Genomic DNA, 18,296 nt, shown 5'->3' with positions numbered 1-18,296 from the left:
GATTATTCAGGAGCACAGTTTGACAAATTCAGAACTATCTAAATCACTGGGACCCAAAGTGCAGTCATTAATGGGGAGATATCAGCTCTGAAAGAGTTCTCCAGTAAAGGGCCCCAGTAATCTGTGCTTGGCCCTGGACTTCTTAAAAATTCTGTCAGTGACTTGGAGGAAGATGCAAAATGAGTAATAAATTTGCAACTGACATTACATAGTCAAAATCTGGAAGAATGTTGACAAACTAGCACATTGGGCTAAATCTGAAAGTAAGTTTAATAGGGATAAAAGTAAAGTCTTAAGTTTAAGTTAAAAATCAACTTCAGGGTAGATATGGCAAGAGAACAGCATGTCTGAAAAGATCAAGTGGTGTGATGTTAGCTGACTATGAATTCAACATGTCTACAGTATCACATGAAAGTCAAGAAACCCTAATGTAATCTTGGGTTTTGTTAAGAGGGAAACCTCCAGGACAAAGAAGGTAGCCATACCTTTGTGCTCAGCCCTTGTGTATCATTATTTTGTTACATCTGGAATATTGTGTTCATTCCTATTTGTACCTCATTTTAGGAATAGCATTGACGAAGGGGAGAGTGTCCAGAGGAGGCTGACCAAGATGGAAAAAGACCTCAAGATCATGTCATATAAGGATTGGTTGATGGAACTGGGGAAGTATAATCTGAATAAGAAGAGGCATGACAGTCATCTTAAAGCATACAAAGGGTTCTCAATTTGGAGGACGACTTAAACTTTGATATTTTGCTTGACGGTATAGGAGAAAACTGGTAGAAACAAATGGGAATTTGGAATTGTAACTTCACATGTAAGCATGGTGTGATACATAATAGTTGAATGATCTTACCCAAAAGATTTAATGGATTGATGTCATCCTGGAGAGGGAATGTCTCTGGTGGAGGGAACCAGAGCTCTGTCCTAATCCAATTCAACATTGTCTTTAATGACTTGAATAAAGGCAAAGATGACATCCTTTCAAATTTTCAGATATTAAGCAATAAGGTACAGCAAATAAGATGACAGCATTTGGATTTTAAAATTTTTCTAAATCCAGGAAAAAATGAGTTGAAATTAAAATGAAATTTAGTAAACCTCAAATGTAATTGTCCAGGCATGCATTTGGGTACAAAAATAAACTGCACAAGCATAACTTGCTGGGGCTGGGACAGAGGAGACGGGCCTGGAAAGCAATTAATATGCCAGTATCCTCAGGGTTCTCATGAATTACAAGCTCATCATGACTCAACATCATGACGTGGAAGCGAAAAGAGTTAATGTAATCTCTCTTTGTGTTACTAGAATATATGGTCCAAAATTAGGGAGACTATAGTAAAAGTACATTTAAATGACTTTGTTTAGTCCTGAATGCCACATTTATTAAGGAGTATGACAAATTAAAACATGTCCAGAGAATAGAAAAAGAGCAGGGAGGTAGAAATCAAACTTGAATAAACTAGGGTTATTTAGCTTGGAGAATAGAAAACTTATAAAGGGCATGATAGTTTTCAAATATTTATATAAAACAGAAAATAAACTGATTCTACTTATACCCAGAGGGAAAAACTAGGACCAAGAGCAAAGAGTTATAACAAATAATAATAATGATGATTAATATTAACAGCATTTATGTAGCGATTAATGTTTACAAAATATTTTACAAATCATACCTTATTTGATTCTCACAAGAACTCTGGGAGGTAGGTACCATTATTACCTCCATTTTACGGATGAGGCACCTGTGGCAGTGGGTAAGTGACTCGTCCAAAGTCACATTCCCAGTAAGTGTCTGAGGCCAGATTCCAACTTGGGCTCTCTGATTCCAGATCTGGTTCTCACTCAGCTGAGCCACCTAGCTTCATCATAATATGAAGTAAAAACTTTCTAACAAATACAACTCTAAGTGGAATGGATTTTCTTCAGAGTTGATGGGCTCCTGTCACTCAGTCTTTAGGCAGAGGTTGAATGACAGCTTTTTGAGAACATTATAGAAAAGATTAATGATTTATGCAGTGCTTGCACAAGGTGAACTCTAAGGTCCCCTCCAACTCTGAGCTTGCATGGTGCTCTGATCTATGGGACGTTGGAAGACTTAAGGCTGGGGGTTGGGGAAAGGTAGTTCTATAGAAAAACACCTTTCAGAAGATTTGCAAATTTGAAAGAGAAGGAAACAGATCTCACACACGAGTCATGGTTAATAATATATGTCAGCTTACTAGTATTTGCCATGCTTTATCCCACTGCCCTTTGGGCTACAGTATTTGTGATTTTAAATCTTCTGAGATCATAGTATTCTATGATTTACAGCCATATAACATCACTGGGAAAATTCCGGGGTTAAAAAGATAGAGAAAGAAGAAACCAGAAAACATGGAGATAGGAAGAGGAGATATAGTTCATGTGGACTGAAATATTTAAATAGACAATAAATGAATTAATTTTAAAATTTGCGTCTACTCTGTGATGGGGATACAAATCTAAACACAAAAGTGAACTCATCCTTGCCTTCAAGGAATTGCTGTTTAATAGCAAAACTTGGTGGAATTAAGAAAGTCCCAATGTCCTGATGGTGAGTAGTTAACATTGACGATTCCGTTCAAGAAACCAATGATATCCTCAGTTTGGTCACCAGTCTAAGGGTTATAGGCAGATGAAAGGGGCATATTAGTATTATTATTTTATATAAAATTAGATATTATATTATTATAGTTAATAATAATTCTATTTAGAATGGGATAACATTTTCCTAAAATGAGAGGGATTTGCTCAAGGACTATTTGGTTCAGGAGGTCATATACATGGAAAATACTACTTGAGAACATCTTTGCACTGTTGCAGTGTCCAGAGAGGTCCTGAAATACAAATACACACACACACACACACACACACACACACACACACACACACGTGCTACTTTCATTAGGTTGTCTAAATATTGTTAAAATGATGATATTGCAGGCTTCATAATAAAGTCCATCAAGCAGGTCACACAGGTTTCTGAAGGGAACTGTATGGTTCCAAGAATTGTGCTTTATCTTGGTACTGTCTGTTGGTACTGTAATCTTTTTGTGAGTTATAGTATGTCAGAGGCAGCTGTTGCCATAGTGGGTAGAGCACTATATCTGAAAGCCCCAGAGTCAGGAAGATCTGAGTTAAAATCTTAGCTGGGACACTTATTAGTCGTAGACAAGTAACAAACCTTTTGTCTGCCTGTTTGCTCAATTTTAAAATGGGGATGATAATAGCACCTAACCTACAGAACCTAACGGATCACATGAGATAATATTTGTAAAAAATGCTTAATACAGTAACTGGCACATAGTAGATACTATGCAAATACTTATTCTCCCTTCTCTCCATCCTCATGGCTCCTTTTGGCAATCTGATGGAGGCTATGGACTCCTCAGAACAATGTTTTTAAAACACTGCATGCACAAAATTTTTAAAAATAGCATAATGAAATAAATCAATTATATTGAAATAAAGATGTAATTTTTTAAACCATCCAAATTTACAAAATACCCAAAATCTATCCACAGACCTTTCTGATGTCTGTGAACCTTGGATTAGGACTCTGTGATCCAAAGTATACTGAATGTAAGGTCTTAAAAAATGAGATGGAGTGATTTACCAGAGTGTTAGGAAAAGACGCAAGGCTAAGGCTCAGGAAAACTTAAGTAGAAGACCTTTAATCTGAGATAGAGAATCTTTTGAATTGTAGTCCAGTAGCATAGAATTTGGAGCACAATTATGGGTTTTGTACTGTGGGATCATGGGAAAATCACTTCAACTTCTTGAACCCTGGTTTCTTCATCTGAAAACATGAGTAATTTTTGTATTGCCTGTCTTGTAGCATTATTATGCATTTTTTGTAGACAATAAGCACTATATCTGGGAATCTTATGACTGAAGAATGAATGTAAGACAGTCTGAAGTAGTAGATAGAGCACTGGGTTTGGAGGCAGGAAAATCAGAGCTCACCTCACACCTGTGACATATTAGCTGAGTGACCTTAAGTAAGTCATTTCACTTATTGGTGACACAAACTTTTTAAGAATATAAGATGTATTGGTGGAGGGGATTTTCGCATTATGAATACTCTACACTAATAAAATCATATGTCCACACTTTCCCCGGTCTCAGAGATAGAAAGAAATAGAGAGATAATATGTATGTACATATTAAGATACTCCAGAACTTTTGTCTACTTCTACATATCTCTCTCTCTCTCTCTCTCTCTCTCTCTCTCTCTCTCTCTCTCTCTCTCTCTCTCTCTCTATATATATATATATATATATATATATATATATATGTGTGTGTGTGTGTGTGTGTGTGTGTGTGTGTGTGTGTGTGTATACATACACATATGTACATATATGTCCCTTTTTCATGACATTCTGGAAATTCTTTATATCTTATTTTTAAGGCATTCCATAGAGATATTTACTTTCTAAAAATGTGAGTGTATCTCAAATGCAGACTTAATGACAAGGAGTTTGTTCTCATAGACCCCTTGAGGATTGTTCAGCTGGATTAAGATGTTAAGAGAACTAAGAAAAAGGGAAAGACAAATCTGGAGCCACGCTAAGAAAGTTTTATCCATATTAAATTTGATAAATTACAATACAGGATAAATAAATGTTATGGTTCTGGCCATTCAGTGATGGGAATAGATGTAAAATTGGTGTGTTCTTTTCTTGAACATCTCCTTAGTCTTCAGTGATCCGAGAAAAGGTAATGCTTGAATAATTCCATCAAGTTAAAGCTTAAGGAGGTGAATTATTGGTAGTATACAGAAGCCAAGAACACATGGAAGGTCTTTGTAGCTGACTGCAATTGTGCCCACAACATCCATGAACCTATGTGGTTATCTTTAAATTTTCACAGATAGCTAGAATAGGAATTCAGTCTCATGCTGAACTGCAATAGTCCCCTTCCCAGTTTGGGTCTGGTTCAGTAAACAGGTGATATTATCATTTAAGCTAGGTGGCTGTATTGAGAAACTATCTGAGTATTCATGAAGCAAGCAATGGGAGGCGTTGGTCAAAGATGTCAAAAGGATGGGAAACCCTATCTCAAATTAGTCTTGGAAATTCTCAAAGGCTTAGTATTTCTGACCTGCAAATTCAAAGACAAAAAAAAAGAGTCTCTGTCCTCAGGAAGCTTATATTGAGGTAAACAACATGTAACCACATAAGTAAACATATAAAGGAAATATATTGCTAACATTAACACAAATTTGGCAGGAGGCAGCCGTAGCAACTGGGGAAATTAGGAAACTTCTTATGTAGGAGGTTAGATGGTCAGGATAATGGTGTTGCCACAAGGTCATAGGGGGAGGGTGCCATGAATCTTGTCGATCAATACATCTAGAAGGTCCCAAGGGAGTTCAAAATTGCTTCCTTTGCCTTCCAGGCCCCGTTGACACCATAGGGTCAATAGGCAATGTCAATAAAATTAGTGGAAATGAAAAATTAACTCCCATTAATTTCAGGTTAGGTTTAGATCATCCCTCTTCCATCATCAGATCCTAAAGCACCACCAGGCAAAGTATTCAGTGGGAGATAGATGTGGCTAGAAGGGACTGGAGCTGATGTCAGGAAAGGACAATGAAGATGTAATTGTATATCCACCCTTGTCTGAAGAGTACAGAGATTTGCTTTCAGAATTATCTATTTCTTTAAATTACTTATTATTCTCATTATAGGAGCTGTGGAACAGAGGATGGCTAGACTACAATTATGATACAGTAAGAAAGGAAACAGCAAAGGTGAGAAGTCCTTCTACAAGTATGATAACAATTTAGCCAGTCACTGAGGCAGCTGTTTCCTATATCTCTCTGGTGCCAATAATTGAAAATAAGCCTATACAAGACAGAATCAAAGGCCTAACTGATAATGCTGGTGATTTGGCACTGGCCAGTCTTGCTTGGTTTCAGAAAAGCATTGAAGTAGAATATTTGGCCTGTGATATGGGGGCACAGAACCAGGAGCTCATGCATTAAAAGTAGTATATGGTTATTCTTAACCAGTGAACTGATGCAATGTCCTTAGGTTTCCTTCCATGTGATACAGTAGGTGGGTCTTCTATTTTCTAATCGAGGTGAACAGAAATCCCTTACTTCAGGTCCATGGCCACTGAGAACAAGTTAGGAGTAGAATCTGGTCTTCTTAGGTCCCAGCTGGAATGGGCCTGTGGTGACATGTTACTTCCATAGCTGCTGTCAATATGAAATCTTTCCCCTCCTCACTATTAAGGGTAGTGATAAACAAGGGAGGCAGTGCCTGACCAATATCAAGTGGGGAAAAGTGTTTTTTTTGGCTCCTATAAACACTGTCAATCCTAATGCATTGTACTAGCAATAGTCTATCCTGTTGTTCTATGCAAAATTTCTGGGAAGTAACTGGAAATCCCTTGAAATCAGGGACCTTTCATTACTAGTAGAAATTAGTAAATGAAGCAATGAGCCATTTCTTAATAACCTGGGAAGAGTATGTGTTGGGATGGAATGGGGGGGGGGGAATGAGAAAAGAAGAGGGAGGCAAATGTAAATTTCCTAATTATTACTCATGTTAATTAATTTTAAAAAATCCTTATCTTTGTTAAAAAAGAAACTTAGACCATCTCTCATAAGCAAAATCATTTATTATTTTTAATTTCCTAGATCTTCTTAATGTTCACACTTGGATTCATGCCTCAATCACTAAGTAGGGGGTAAGACCTGAATGGGTTAAAGATGAAACAGCTTCATTAACTTCAAACACCAAATTACTGCATGGCTTCAGCATTGTATGGTTTAGCAATGGTTTTTAATTATTAGGGATAACCAAATGCCTAATTTGTAATTACCTTTATTGCAGTGTTTCTATAAAGACTAGTGAGGGAAGGACTGTGCATTACTGTGGACGCTGGAAATCTTCAGCTGCTTATTTAAAAGTATGGTTTTCAGCATACAGACTTCCTACACAAAAACAAGAGTATTTTGGGGGGAAAGCATTAGGATGAGACTGCCATCTAATGGCTGTTTTTAAAAATAGATTCACTGAACTAACAATAGAATGAGCTGATCTGGACTGTTAAAACCATTTTTTTCCTTGTAGTTTTTCAAAAATGACTTCACAGTTACCTGAATGACAAGTTCATGTCCGCGTATGCACTGTGAATTTACAGTTACATTACCTTACTCCCCCCTTTCTCTCCAAAGACTATGTCTTCATCAACAAATTCAAGAAAAAAAAGGATTCTTTACCTCTTATTACAGTATTATTTCTATGTAACTACGGGCATATGTATGAGATTAAGCTTACATTCAGTAGGTGGAATGGAATCTTTTAGGTGGTGATTCTGAGAATAAGTATGGTGACTCAGTGTGGGGGGCAGATGAGCCCAAGATTTGGTTTTAGTTTGGGGTGGGAGAAGGAAAAAGCAAGTACAACAAAAGCGAAATGGTAAACTGAGATTGACAGTTGAGTGGAAATTTTGAATGGAAAAAGACTGGGTTATCTAAATGCCCACTCTGTCTGTCACTGTGTTCATTCAAACCCATTGGGAGGTGGGTGTATCTAGAAGGGCCTGGAACTGATATTAGGAAAGTTCAAGGAAGGTTTAATTCCGCCTCTGTCCTTGCCTGAAGAGTACAGAGATTTGCTTTCAGAATTATCTATTTCTTTAAATTACTCATAATTCCTGATTTTTAATATAAAATTATGACTGGTCATAACGTCTGATGTATGCATATTTGTAATTATAAACAGTAGACCCACAGTGGAAGGAACCAATGAAGGGGCTTGTGGCACATGAACTGTTTAGAGGCTTAAGCCTAAAACACTAGATAGGGTTCTGCCACTCACACAGAGACTCTGAGCTATAATCATGTGAGAATTTTATGGGTTTGATGGTCTGTTAAAAGTGTCTGAAAAAGCAAAAGATACATATGACTTAGGGCCACTTTTCCTAGGCTATGCAACAGTTATGAATAAAAAAACTTAGGTTGTGTCAGCAGCCTTGGTAAAAGCAAAATGCTTTCCTCACACACAAGTAGCCTCAGGCTGGGTTAATTCCCTCACTATTTCTTTGCTTCAGAAACTGATTTGTCCCTGGTGAGGAACATGCCTTGTAAAGAAGGGCAATGCCTTTGGGGCTGGCTAACAGATGATTTGGAGAAAATCCCAGATTCCAGAAGTAGGATTCATGAGGAACATTCCTTGCTTTCTTTTTCAAACCTATAAGCCCTGTCATATAGTTACACTTGATGTTACATATGTTTATATCTGAAGTGGTCTATTTTTTTGGCCCCAAATACAACCGTTTTTGCCCAAGAACTCCCCTCCCCAAAAGAATGGAAGCTTTTTGAAGGTAGAGACTGTTTCATTACTGTCTTTGTATCTGCAGGGACAGACCATCAAGACTGGACCTATGATTTCACTGGCATTGGAATTAAAGAAAAACCAACCTACTTATTAAATTAAATTTAAATTTAAAATTAAATTAAAACTTAAAAAAACCCTACCAATGCAGTCACCATCTCTGAAACTTTTTAGAGTTTTAGAGAATTACCTGGAGCACAGCAAGGTGATTTGCCCAGAGTTTCATGGCAATATGTATCAGTGGTATGTATTCCTTGCTCTGAGATTCTATTTACCACTCCCATACTGAGTCTCCTGATTGTTAATTTAATTGAATGCCATGCACAATAAGGAAAATCCATCTCATATACAACCTCTCCTCATCTGCTACAGCTTCCCACAAACCTAGGCACATTCTCTGAAACTGACTCCTCTCTCTGTGCTTCCAGACTCTAAATGTACAGAAGTACATATTTGCATGTACAAATAAAGATTTTCTCAATCTTATCACTGTAACAGACCTCAGAAAACAATAAGTTAATCAAGAAGAGGCATTTAAGTAACTATTTTGTGCTGATCCCTCTGCTAGAGCTAGGAGATACAAAAATACAAATGAAAGTCCGTACTAAGAGACAATGAATGCCTACATAGGTACACACAAGCTACAAGATAATTTTGAAGGAAAGTCATTAGCAGCTGGCAAATCAGGAAAGAGTTCACATAGAAGGTGGTACTAGAACTTCTCCTTGAAGGAAACAAAAGATTCTAAGAGACAGAAGTGAGGAGGTAATGCTGTGAGATACAGCCAGATCTAAGGTCCTGGAGATGGAATATATGTATGAGAAAAAGTAAAAAGGCCATTTCAATTAGGCTATAGTGTGCTTGAAGGGTAGTAATCTATAAAAAGGCTGCAAAGTAGGCTGAAGAAAGACTGTGAAGGGCTTTAAATGCCAAGCAGAACAGTTAATATTTGATCCCAGTAGTAATAGCGAGCCAGCAGAGTTTATCCAGTACAGAAATAAGAAGAATCATTTGGACAGCTTTGTGAGGGAAAGACTAAGAGAGGATAAACCATATGTGTGTGTGTGTGTGTATGTAAATTAATTAGGAGGCTATTCCTGACCATATACGTACACACACACACACACACACACATATATACACATATATATCGTATACACACACATATACATGTATATGTGTATATATATATTTATATTGTGTGTATGTGTGTGTGCATATACATATATATATATACATATATGTGTGCATATATATATATAATAGTCCAGGAGAAAGATGAGAGGGTATGAACTAGGGTGATAGCTATGTGAGTGGAAAGAAGGGGACAGACACAAAACATGTTGTAGAGGTATTTGGCAACTGACTGAAAATGTAGGATGAGTAAGAGTGAGGAGTTCAGGAGTATGCCAAAATTGCAACTCTGGGTGAGTGGAAAGATGGTAGCACCTTTAAGAAAAACAAGCAAATTTGGAACTGGAGTCATTGGAAGAGGGGAAGGAGATAGTTCTGTTTTGGATGTGTTGTGTCTGAAATCCCCATGAGACATCCAGTTTAAGTAGACTATCAATGATGTAAGACTAGAGACTAAGAATGGACATCATTTGGTTCTGTCACCTTATTTTACATATGAGGAAGCAGAGGCTTAGATAGCTTGAAGTAACATACCCAAAGTCACACAATGAGTTAGTGGCAGAGCTAGAACAGTCCATGGTTCTGAAGTTTAGTTTACTATTTTTGTTCCCACTCCATTACATTTTATTTCTGTTCTATGTTTCCCTGATAAAGTTCTCTTTATCCTTGATTTGCTTTGTTTTGCTTTTTTTTTCACTTATCATCTAGAACTGCCCTCTCTGAAGCCTATGCCTGTGGATCCAGGATAGTGGACTATGTGGAACATAATTCAATGTCACTGCTAGATATCATTGGTGAGAAATGGGAATTATTATAAATATCAATTGGAAGAATTCAAGATATCATTCAAAATGGCTCTCCTATCTAACACAATTATGCCCATTCTTCAAACCTCAGTTCAAATAATTCTTTTTCACTTTGGGCAAGTAATTTTATCTTCCATGGCCTCGATTTCTTTATTTATAAAATGAGATGGCTTTTTGAGGTCCCATCAGCTCTAAATCTGTGATCATGAAGATACAGAAGTCCCTGGTTTCTTGGACTGTGCTGGGAGTGTAGTAAGGACATACTTACTCACTGAGAATACTGGAAGTAGTTGTCTTCACGGTCCTGGAAGAGACTGGGTCTATGGTGGGTGGTAGACTTCTGGAAACAAGGAACTAATCTCCACTGTGGTTATGAAGACTCAACTCCCAGGGTTCCCAGTGAGTATTTGGAGCCTTACCCTACCCACAGGGTAACTAGGGACCCGATTAAAAGAAAATCAGTCTGAGCCTGTCCAAGTATTGCAGTGCATATCTGTCACCCTTCCCCCCTCCCAATTCTACTGACATTCATAAACAGTCTGACATTTTTCACTAATTGCTTCATTGTGTTAATTGTATTGCCCTCACAATAATGGACATTCATTGAGACAAAAAAAAATGTACATTATATTTCTTTCACTTCTCTCATAGCACCTGTTAGTGCAAGGTGTAAAGTAGGTTCCCATTAGATACTTAATGACCAACTGGAGTTTTGGAATAAGTTCATACTATGTTCAAGGAAGTCAGCTAGTAGTTGTAGCTACAGAGACAAAATGAAAGAGTCTTTTCCCCCAAGGATCTCACATGCCTTCATGGAGATTATATGTCACTGGGTCCATCAAAGTTAATTAAGTCAGGGAAAAAAATCACTGAAAGACAAAAAGAAATTTAAGGGTAGAAAGAGTGAACAATTACACAAAAATTGGACTCACCCTCAGCCACATCATCATCCACAGTAAGCTTAAGGCTTTTTCCTCTCCTCACCACTCGTACAGTGTGCCATTCATTGTCGTTGAGTTTCTGTCCAGCATAAAGGGTCTCGGGTCCTTTGCCTAAGGATAGTGGTAATTGCCAAAGTTAGTACCAGTTTCATAAATAAGTGTTCGTCAAAATAGGATAATCAAAGCCACTCTGGTGTATAAGACCAATCAGCACTTGGGAAACTAACTTCATTCCAGAAATATGAAAGCTGATCCTGATTATGCCCACCCAATTTTTACCTCTCAGGAAACCAAAGTAGCAAAGAGGTCTTTGCTTATGGACGCCCATCAGTCTTAATGTAATGACTGAGTATCTTAGTGGCAGGGCAGTTAAATTAAATGCAAACAAAACAGTTAAGAGACCTCCCAGGGAATAAGATTTAGCTTTAACTAGGCTTCTCAAATTATAAAGGAGGGCTATCCAATCCCCTCAGGGAGCAAGAAATTTATCCAAAGTAGCTATGGATCATTCCCATCCTTAAAGTATTACACACCAGCTTGGCTTTGCCTGGAGCGGGTAAGGGCGAATTTATCTTTTGTACAAAAATAAAACTTCAGCTTAAACTTGTTTATTCTGACTTTTTCTTTAACAGAGAGTTCCCATAAAATTTCCCAAACAGGGGCTTGTTGGTACCCCACTTAATGCCATATAGAAAAGTTGATTTATAATTTGTTTTTAACTACCCTAATCTACAATGCTCCTGAAGGGACTGTGAGTGGCCTCAAATGTATCCCATTCTTCTCTATCTTCCACAAATATTTCAAAATCTACACATTTAAAACCACTTCAATTTCAACAATGTAAACTGAAGTTAAGAAACATCAGGTGCTTCCTCTATTCAAATAGACTGTGAGGGGGACACAGAGACAAAAATGGCACATTCCCTATTCTCAAAGTGCTTATATTCTACTTGGGATATAAAACGTATACTCAGATTAATAAATATAAAATAATTTTAGGGAGGGGAGAACACTAACAAATGTAGGGAATCAGGAAAGGTCTCCCAAAGGAGGTGGCACCGGAGACTATAAATAATAGTTATTTCACATCAAGAAAAGGAAGATCATGTCAATAAATTTTGTATCTCCAGACAACTGTATAACTTTCAAATTCCAGAATTACTTACTCATTAGTACTAGCTTTGGGATAGGAAATTGTGGTCTTTAGTAATCAAAATTGGTAAAAGATGTTTGTTGCTAACACTTAGGGTTATTCAGATTTGAGTGGCAATGAAAACATTTCAGGAAAGAAGAGTATAAAGGATAAAGACCTGCTCCTTCAGGGATCATTTGGAATAAGAAACATGATTGCCACTTTAGAACCAAAGAACCAGTGCAAAGTATAAGCAACCAAAGATTCAGAATAATGTTAAGATGGGTTTGGTTTTTTTTGATAGTACTTAGAAGAGCTGTACCTCAAAGAAAGGTATTGAAGAAATCCTTTCTTTTGGATGGTGATTTCATTGGATGTGGATTTCATTGTCCCTAGATAATCACTTGGAAAAGATTTTAGAAAATTCTGAGATATAATAAGACCCTATAGATTTCAAGCCTCTGAAACTTCTCAGATAAACACTCATCAAAAGTCAATTCATAACTAAGTGTTAAGTGTAATTCTCCATGTTTTCAACCATCACTGAAATGGGTCAAGAAACCATAGACTCTCAGAATTGTAAGGCATGTCAGAGGTCATCGTGTCATCAGTTTAAAACCTGAATAAGAGTTCTGCCCCCGTGAGTACACCCAACAAGTTGTTATCCAACATCCGCTTGAATTTTTGTCTGTCTTTGTGAAAAACTTATGTAGACTTATATGTCACTAAGCCACCTTCTCTGTAAGGCTAGAGTGTTGAATAAAAAGATGAAATGCCGATAGTCAGCATTGAAAGTAAAGATAAGTACTCAGGTTTCCATTTGCACAATTTTATTTCGGTATAACCCCTATTTGTGAATAGAACAGCAGTTGAGGTTGAGGAAAACTTTTCCTTTGAAAACTAAGCAAATTTTTTAAAATGGAAAAAAAATTACCAAATTACAGCTCAAATTGGGCAGCTAGGTGGCTCAGTGAGTACAGTGCCAGCCCTCATGTTAGGTAAACTCATCTTTGTGAGTTCAAACCTGGTCTCAGATACATACTAGCTGTGTAACCCTGGGCAAGTCACTCAACCCTGTTGGCCTTCGTCTCCTCATCTGGAAAAATGAATTGGAGGAGGAAATGGCAAATCACCCCAGTATTTTTGCCAAAAACAAAAAAATCCAAATGGGGTCACAAAAAGTCAGAAATTTCTGAAAAATCATTCAATAGCATAGCTCACATTGCAGGTCTTTTAAAACAGCTTTCCCCTCTCCTTAAAAAATGAATTTTCTGAATGAAAATAATCCCTCCAAAATCCTTACAAAATAGTCTTCTATGCTACGTAAGATGTCAAACCCCAAATCATATCCCCTGGGAATTAGGTGAAATTATTTAGGGATAGAAACCCAATCTATGATTTCACTGGTAACTGTTGAAAAAACTTATTTTACCACTCCACAACTTATATTCTTAGCTGACTGTAGTAGTGGTGTCAAACTCATTCCACGGCCACTTGCTCCTGAGTGCAGGCCAGAAACAAATTAAAATATACTTCAGAAATGTTTAACCAATATGAAGAAAAATATGACATAGGTAATATAAATTTGTGGTTTTCTAAGACATTATGTGACCTGCAGGGATTTGTTTCTATTTTAGTTTGACACTGACTGTGCTAAAGAACTGAAAATGTATGTAACTTACCCAGGGTCATAGAGCTGTTATGGCCCCTTTAACTGTTATTCTTTCCCTCCCAGCCTGATTTACCTATTTTTTTTTCTTTTGCTCATTAAAGGGACCATTCTCTAATTACTTCTTAGCGAAGCTTATTCACTGAATGACCTTACCTCACTCTGAGTACCTGAATAGGCCAAGGTCTCCCTCCCATTGCATCCTGGACCTTCTCTAGTTGTCCTGATGAATATCTGGTTACTGGATCCAGATAGCTCTGGAGAAGTGAGGCTGGTGAACTGCACAGCCCTCCCTCACTCAAAACAAAGTCAAGTGCAAGTCATGTCATCATTTCTCTGATGTCATGGTCTTCTTCCAGAACGAAGGATGTACACAGACAGAGCTATTATAGATCAGAGGTGGAAGACCTTAGACCTAAACCTTCCTGAGGCTTCAAGGCTATCTCTCTACCCACTATGTCACATTGATTCTACTTAAAGCAGAGCAAATGGAACCCAAATGAAGGGCATGTATAGCAATATAAAGTAGCTAATAATTCTCAGAAAACATTTGAATAATCAGTACACTAGAAAACCCTTGATGTTTATTATAAATATCCCTTTGTGTGTATTTGTATGTATACATATGTGTATATGTATTGATCTATTTAATTTAGAGATTTTACAAGTGGATGTTCCCTGCATTTATAATTGATTTGTTCCTGCTGGTAATTCTTTTCTCATGTTGATGGTGCTGTCAGATATCACAGCAACCTTTGCAGCCACTAAGTGGTCTGTCACTAGGAGACTGGGGCCACCCTCAGGTGGATATTATGCTGCTGAGCAGATGGTCTTTGAAGTTACAAGTCAGCCTTAGCCTTCTTGTGTGGGAATGTGTAAATATGTGGGGGGGGGGGGGAGGCGGTGAGCTATGTTCATTTCTTTCAGTAAATGTCTCAATAATGAAAAAGCACAGAGAACTATGGATAACATAGGCTAGACCAGGAAAAGAAGACTGAAAAAAATTTATTTGAACATTTTCTGTAAGATGACATCTTTTGGGGGGGGGGGACAGGGGTGGGGATTGTTTTTGTACAGTATTTAATCTTTATAAGTAGAGACAAGGTAAGAAATAAAATAACCAGAAAAAAAAACTGGGACACAGAGTTATGATATTGTTACATCAGGGTGATATTATTCACTTAGATATTTAAATAAATTATACTGAATTACTGGATAGTGGACAGGCTTGCTATTTGTAATGCTACTGATGTTTTGTGAATATTTCTATCTTCATAGGAATGCAAAAATGTACGCTTCGTTCAGATGGACACAGGGATCAGGTTGAATGCCAAATAGCCTGGGCAAATGTCTAATATTTGTTTTGGTGAGACTAAAACACCAATTGGTGTGTGTGTGTGTGTGTGTGTGTGTGTGTGTGTGTGTGTGTGTGTGTGTGTGTGTGTGTGTGCGGTCCAAAAATATTAGTGCAGTTTCAAACTTTATTAAAGCTTCATTAGCTTTAAAATGCACTAAAACTTTGAAGACATGAGAGAGAGAGGAGAAAGAGAGAGGGAGAGATGGATAGACAGAGACATAGTTATAGTTATATATCTCCCTCAAATATATTTGAAGCTCTGTTGATCATTTTTTTATATTGACTCAGTCTGTCCTCATGGTTTTTTTTGAAAAAAAGTTTTCTGAAAAATATGATTTTTTCACATCATCTCCAGAGATCTTAAGAGAAGGATTTATATTATATGTTATTAATGAACTATGAAGCCATCCATCTTCATAGGATCATCATGGGATCATAGATTTTGAGCTGAAAAGAATCATATGGATTGTAGAGTCTAATCCTCTTATTTTATAGATGACGAACCTAAGGTCAAGAGAGCTTAAGTGACTTTCTTAGTGACTCATAAGTATCTAAGGCAGTCATCTTGATTGGAAGTCTAACACCCTATCCAAAGCCTTTTCAAGCATTATCTATCACAGGAAAAGAAGAAAATATGTTTCCTGATGATTTTTTAAAAAAATAATCTAGATGTCTCCAGAAGCAGTGGGTAACGAACATTTGCTCTTTAGGTCAACTAGCTCCAATGGAAAAAATTTTAAAGGGCATTCTTATAAAAAAGAATATGACAATGAATAATGTCTCAATTCCTTCGGGTCTGAGACTCATCAAGATAAAGGAAGAGTTGATCACTTTTAGAATGAAGGAACAATCAAAAAGTTTAAAGAAAATTGCCAGTAATTGACGAATCAGGTCCAGGACCAAGAAAAATTGATGTGTAATCGATATTTCGTCTGCTTCCGAGAGACAATGAGAAATGCTGAATATAGTAAAATAAACCTTATGTTTTAGCATTAATACATCTGAATACATATGTAGAAACTTCTGAGGAGTCTCAAATATAATCCCAGTGAAAAAGTATCAGCAAAGAGTTTTTTAAAAGGTTCCTCGTATGTGATATTTGTTACCTAGGCCTCTAGAAGTTGAAAAAGAATGAATAATTTTAGGTGGAGACTCGAAAGATCTCCATGCCAATATTTTTATATTTATTTCTCTGTGTTAATGTATAACTTTATTAATTTATTTTTGGACGGGATCTGTGATATTGATTGAAAGACCAATGAGGAAATGCTTCCAATAAATGAAGATGGGCCACTGCTCTGTTAATTTATGCTCTTAGAGTTTTCTGGGATACCATCAGGCTGTAAGTTTCCCAGGGTTTTACAGTTAATACGTGTAAGAGGCAAGATGACTCCAATCTAGGTCTTCCTGGCACTCTCTCTCTCTACTAAACTATAATACTTCTCATATATGCCTATTCATGTCTGTGTGTACAGTTTAATGGGGGACTGGCTGAGAGCCTCATTCTTAGAGCAAGCCCAGCAAGCCTGTGTGCTGCCAAACCATTTGGAGAAGCTTGGTGAACCTGCTTATGGAAGTGCATGATGAAATGTAAAGGAAGGGTCCTACTCTCTAATTCAGAGCAGGTGCAGGTATTTTATGATTGTTTCCAGCTGCTAAACTGGAAATGAATCCTACAAAAAACTGTAAATGGCCAAAGTGCAGTCTCTCTTTCCTGGTAGTGAATGAAGCAGTATTTGAGGCAAGTTTCTGGGTGGAATGAAGAGCCATATATTTGTAGAAAGAAGATGAAAGGAAAAAGCAACATGCAATTAGATGACTGCTGTGTGGAGATTTCAAGCTCCTTCTATCTGTTAAAATTTTAATAATAAATATTGATAAAAGAATTGTTTCCCCTAAAGTTGCCTTCACCTTCCCAGCTTGATCCAAATTCTGAATTTAATTTACACATCTCAATTCTTGTTCATCTGGTAGTAATTCTCTTTTGATGAGCAAAAGAAAAAAAAAAACAGAGCTGAGAAAGATGACACTATAGCCCCAAAGACTCTGGAATCCCCTAGCAAGAGTCATGACATAGGATGCTAGTAGAACAGACCTCCTGTGGTCCTTGGGGTACTTTTTGAACAGAACATCCTCTTCTCTTCTTGCAGAGCAAATGACTTCACTTTAGCAAATCCCCTTTGCTGTTTTGCTTATAGTATAAAGAACATTTAGAAAAATTCTCCAGGGAAGGGCTAGGGATTGAGAAGCACAGTTTTGTGGGGATGAATGGAAATAACTAGATTTTTCCTGATCATTACATTGTTATACTTTGACCAGTAAATTTTCCTTAGAGGCCAGTGCTAAGAATTATGTCAAGACAAGAATCCAATCAAATACAAGGCGTTTTTGGTAATCTTCCATCGGTTTCAAGTTTTGACAAAAACATAATCTAATCATGCAGTTTAAAATTTTCTACTTCAAAATTTAGTGAGAATGGTTTTATTTCCTCCCTCCCCATTTCCCAGTTTTCATTTTTAATCTTTCAAGCATTTTTCTTGGATAAGGCCACTCACGTTAAAGGAATGTATTATCCCTTCCAGGAGCATTGTAACCAACAAAACCATAGACAACCCAAGAAATACAGAAGTATGTCAATTTGTTTCCATGAACAAGCTAAACCTAATAAACAAGATGGTTTTGCTCATATACAGGAAATAGAAAATCCCTTCCATTTACTGCCAACCTGTTCTCTGAAGGGGAAATGGGTGATCTTTAGTAAGTCCTTTCTTGGATCCTGGTACCATACTCCTTTCTCTAAGACTTACCTGAAGCCCCTTCCATTACTGGTGTAAGAAAGGGAAGGTGATGATAACAGGCTCTTTAGTAAAAGTGTTTCTAATGAA

General features: G+C 37.1%; 1 protein-coding gene across 1 annotated transcript in view; it reads right to left on the bottom strand.

Moving 5' to 3' along the window:
* LOC140513941 (neurexin-3-like) overlaps window positions 1–12,588 on the bottom strand; it is a 46,634-nt gene extending 34,046 nt beyond the window's left edge. The window contains exon 1 of the mRNA XM_072623895.1: window positions 11,245–12,588. The gene's annotated coding sequence lies outside the window, so the exon portion shown is untranslated. The remainder of the gene's footprint in view (window positions 1–11,244) is intronic.
* Between the last annotated feature and the right edge of the window lie 5,708 nt (window positions 12,589–18,296).

Source organism: Notamacropus eugenii, chromosome 7 (assembly GCF_028372415.1).
Source record: "Notamacropus eugenii isolate mMacEug1 chromosome 7, mMacEug1.pri_v2, whole genome shotgun sequence".
NCBI lineage: Eukaryota > Metazoa > Chordata > Mammalia > Diprotodontia > Macropodidae > Notamacropus > Notamacropus eugenii.
Note: the sequence above shows the minus strand (reverse complement) of the source record. Positions and strands in the feature narration are given on the sequence as shown.